We start from the raw sequence: 4,521 nt of genomic DNA, 5'->3' as shown, positions 1-4,521 counted from the left end.
TCAAAAGCAATGATTGATCAATTAATCATCATTCAATAACGACAACTAAGACACAAACTCACCTGAAAAAACAAAATCCACAAAATAAATAGCAAAGATTTTCGAAACTCCCAAATCACACCCAAACAAACACCTATAAATCCATCCCGAACCTTCCAATCTCTCTCATAAAAAAAACCAACAAAAACCTCCCAGTTCTCTCTCATCACAAACACAACAACATGGCAAAGAAGCCAAGCCTGGGTAGACAAAAGATCAAGATTGAAAAAATCCTAGTGAAAAACCACCTCCAAGTCACCTTCTCGAAGAGGCGCTCGGGCCTCTTCAAGAAGGCGAGCGAGCTCTGCACCCTCTGCGGTGTGGGAGATCGGCATCATCGTCTTCTCCCCGGCCGGGAAGGTTTCTCCTTCGGCCACCCCAACGTGGAGTCATCATCGACCGCTACCTCACCACCCGCCCCCCTCTCCCCGCTCCCCACGACCCGTTTCCACTCCTCGAGGCGCAGAGGAACGCGCCGTGAGGGAGCTGAACCTCCAGCTCGGGCACATGTTGAGCGAGTGGAGAGCGAGAGAAGCGAGGAGAGAGCTTGGACGCGATGAGGAAGGCCAACCAGAGCCATTACTGGTGGGAATCGCCGATTGGGAAATTAGGGCTCGAGGAGCTGGAGCAGGTGAAGGAGGCCATGGAGGAGTTGAAGAAGAATGTCAATCGGGAGGCGGCCAAGCTCGCGGTTTATGCGGCCGGGAGGTGGGGTTTTTGAGCAGTACGAGACGAAGCCGAGCCATGGGGGTGTGGGGTCGAGTATTAATAATATAGCAGCGGCTGCGGCAGCTGCCGCAGCCGCTGCTAATGGCAATTTTGGATATTGCCATGGTTTTTTTTAATGTTTAATTTTTTTGGGTTTTGGGGGTTTGCTAGTATCTCATTAGTGTATAAGAGATATGGTGTGGTTGATGGTTTATTACTTCTTTTTGTGTTTTTTCTTTTTTTTTTTTTATCATTTTGTGGTTCATGGTTTATGAATTATTCGGTTCAAGAATCACTTAGATATTCTAGTTATATTGTAAAGGCATTTAACCGACGTGCATCACTTAGCTAAGCGAAATGCCAAGTATTGTCTTTATACTCTGTATATGTCGGTCATTAATTATTCTAATTTGTCATTTTAATTTTATCCGTCTATGAACAATTGTCTAATTTGTTTTTTTTTGTTATTATTTTACTGAATGAAGTTTATATTTTACTAGCTTTATCTCACTCATGTTTTATTATATAAAAGTAAGACCAAACTTTCAGTTTCACTAACTTTGTTTATTCACTTTTTATTATATTTATTGAATTCGTGGCAAATTGAAGTGAGACCATTAATGACGCATGGAGGGAGCGAATTTTTTTACATGTGCTGAATTTATAACGATAATCTTGGTTAGCTTAGTGGTTTGGTTATTGTTATTTATTATAATTATTTTCACAGTAATTTATTTTTGCTTTTCTTTTTGTTTATTGCATTTTTATTTTTTATTTTTAAAAGTATCATACTTCCTCTCTCTTACTAAAATAGATGCATTTTTTAAATCAAGATTTAAAAAAAATGATGTTTGGTAAATTCAGTAGAGAAAAGAAAGTAGATTAGTAAAAAAAAATTGAAGTAAGAGAGAATAAATTGACATTGACACCTTCTTGCTTATGCACGAAATTCTACATCAATGATGTACATCAAATTTATTGATCCAAGGGTTTACCGATCATTCATAAGACTCCGCCAATCAATTCTTTACAATTTCTATAATTTATTATTAACTATTTTAGTAGTTTACGTAAATCGTTGTGCATTAGCTTATGCAATTAATTCGAATCTAATAAAATATAGTTTTTAAAATTTTGAGCTTGTAACTTATGATGTTCGGTTACATTAATAAATGTCATCCCTCAAGTCATACCTTGCACACGCATCATTCTACATCAATAATGTATTCCAAATCTTACAGTCCATGGGTTGACCAACCCGGGGCTTGAGACCCACCAATTAATTCTTTAGAATTTCTAAATTTATAAAATAATTAACTTTTTTTTAGTGGTAAGTGTGAATCGTTGTACAAAGGCATATGCAATTAAATCGAATCACATAGCATTTTAAAATTCTAAGCTCAAAACTTATAAAGTTCGTTTATATTAATAAATGTCCTCTCTCGACTCTCACCTGCCTATGCACACTTGGCATTCTACTTTAGAGTTTTAATATTTTTAAATTATTAATTTTACACGTAGATTATGCAGATCATAGTAGTGCAAAGGCTTTTGCAATTAAATTGAATTACGTAAAATATAGCTTTTCAATATTTTGAGTTTGAAATTTTTAGGGTTTGACTTACATTAATAAATGTCCTCCCCGGCCGCAACCTGCCTATGCACACGTGGCATTGCTATATCAGTGATGTACATGTTAACATTCTTATATCTCACCTATTAATTAATTCGCGGTCAAGATATTTCGACGAGAATCGCACTTTAAATAATTCAACTCAAATATGTTTAGCCTAAAATTTTCCTTCTTTAATCATGTGTCACAATTAAGAACGAGCTAGTACTTCAAGTTAAAGAATATCCTAATCTTTACAACAAAAATTTACTAGTACCTTTTATTTATGATTATAATAAAATAATTTTGTAAATTTCATTTTAAATGTGTCCGCGACAAGAATTCCCATTTCTTATGTAAAGAAAATACCGATAATGTGTCTTTAATTTATTGTGACATCTATACATAATAATAACAAAGAAACCCCAATTGTGATTTTCCAATAGTTGAAGAACTTTGATGAATGATTACTATTTAACGAAACGAGCTAAAATTAGTTATTGCATTGAAATATCTATTGTAATGTTGTTAGAGTTATAAAGTATCCACAGTGATTTTAATAAAGCTATTGTTTTGCTTATTGTCTTTAATTTATGTAAATTAGAGTCCTTTGTAGTTGTGAAGTATAGACAAAACAGAACTAATCCACCACTAATATAAGCTCTTTGCTTACATGCAAACTGTATGAAAATATGATGAATTTATGACTAACCAACCAAAATGACTGAAATTTTACCTTGTTCTTGACTTTCTTATGAAAGTCACCATTGTCTTCCTGTCTATATTTTATAAGTATATAAATTCATCAGATTTATATAGATGACTGAATTATAAATTCCTGGGCAGGTAGTAAACAATAAATACATTTAACTTGATTCTTGAAGTAAAGATTATTTGGTCAAGAATATATTACTCTCTCGTTCCCCTACTAAATGACTATTTTGATACGCTAAGAGTTTTAAAATATAAGTACATAAAATTTATCTAGCTAAAATAAAATAAGTGAATTGAAATATGTAATGATGGATATCCAAAATGGAAATATAAGATTTATACAGGCGCGAGTCGTTGTTTGGGAAATTAGGGTTGGAGGATGTCAATAAGAACGTGAACCGGGAGGCTACGAAGCTCGTTAACTCGTTGGCTAATGCGGTTCATGAATTATTCGGATGATATTCGTGTTTGATAATGATAAGAGGTACCTGCTTATTTGTCCCGAACCGAGAATCGCTTTGATGTTCTAGATATATTGTTTAATTATACGAATTATTCGGATCTAGATCGTGGCCTATTAGAATTGGAAGGCACTATGTTTAGATCTAATTCGTGACCCATTGGAAGAAGTAGAAGACACTCTCGTCGTTGGGGGATTTTCACGAACATCAAAAGATTATAATTCGATCCTTTGGGGTCGCAGAATTAAATATGATGCAAAACGAATCGTATTCAATATTGGGAAGTTGGTGGTGTGGGGATTGGAGGAATCTATAATACCTACATACAAAATATATTTGATAATGTTTATTGTGTAATTTTTGTGTAACGATTAATTCTTTTAGTGCAAAGACTTATGCAACTAAATCGAATTACGAAAAATATAGCTTTTCAAAATTTTGAGCTCGAAACTTTTAGGGTACGGCTTACATTAATAAAAGTCCTCTCCGTCCGCACCCTGCCTATGCACACGCGGCATTGCATAATCAATGATGTATACACTAACATTCTTATATCTCACTTCTTAATTATTTCGCGATCATGATATTCACATGAGAATCATTCTTTAAATAAGGCTACACACGACCATATGAATATGTTTAGTCATGAGTTATCTTATCCAAAGGGCAATTTTCGGCTAAACTTATTTTTGAAGAATCTTAAAGTCTAAATTATTTTCTTTTTAAAAGGCTAATTCACAACTAAATTTTTTCTTAACCCTAGAAATATCATCATATTTAAACCAATAATTTTCAATGAATCCTATTTATTTGTTCGTGACTTTAGTCATGAAATTCTTTAATTATAAGAACGAACTAGTACTTCACGTTAAAAAAAGTAACTACTTTTTATTTATGATTAATTTTTTTTTTCAAATTTCATTTTCGATGTGTCCGCGTCAAGAATTCCATTTTTTTATGTTAAGAAAATATTAATAATGTTTCTTA

The 4,521-nt window shown here is 33.7% G+C and overlaps 1 pseudogene; it reads left to right on the top strand.

Annotated features, from left to right (window-relative positions):
• Positions 1 to 221: 221 nt before the first annotated feature.
• Positions 222 to 884, top strand: LOC121757888 (annotated as a pseudogene).
• The last annotated feature ends 3,637 nt before the right edge of the window (positions 885 to 4,521 follow it).

The sequence above is a fragment of the Salvia splendens genome, chromosome 12 (assembly GCF_004379255.2).
Source record: "Salvia splendens isolate huo1 chromosome 12, SspV2, whole genome shotgun sequence".
NCBI lineage: Eukaryota > Viridiplantae > Streptophyta > Magnoliopsida > Lamiales > Lamiaceae > Salvia > Salvia splendens.
Note: the sequence above shows the minus strand (reverse complement) of the source record. Positions and strands in the feature narration are given on the sequence as shown.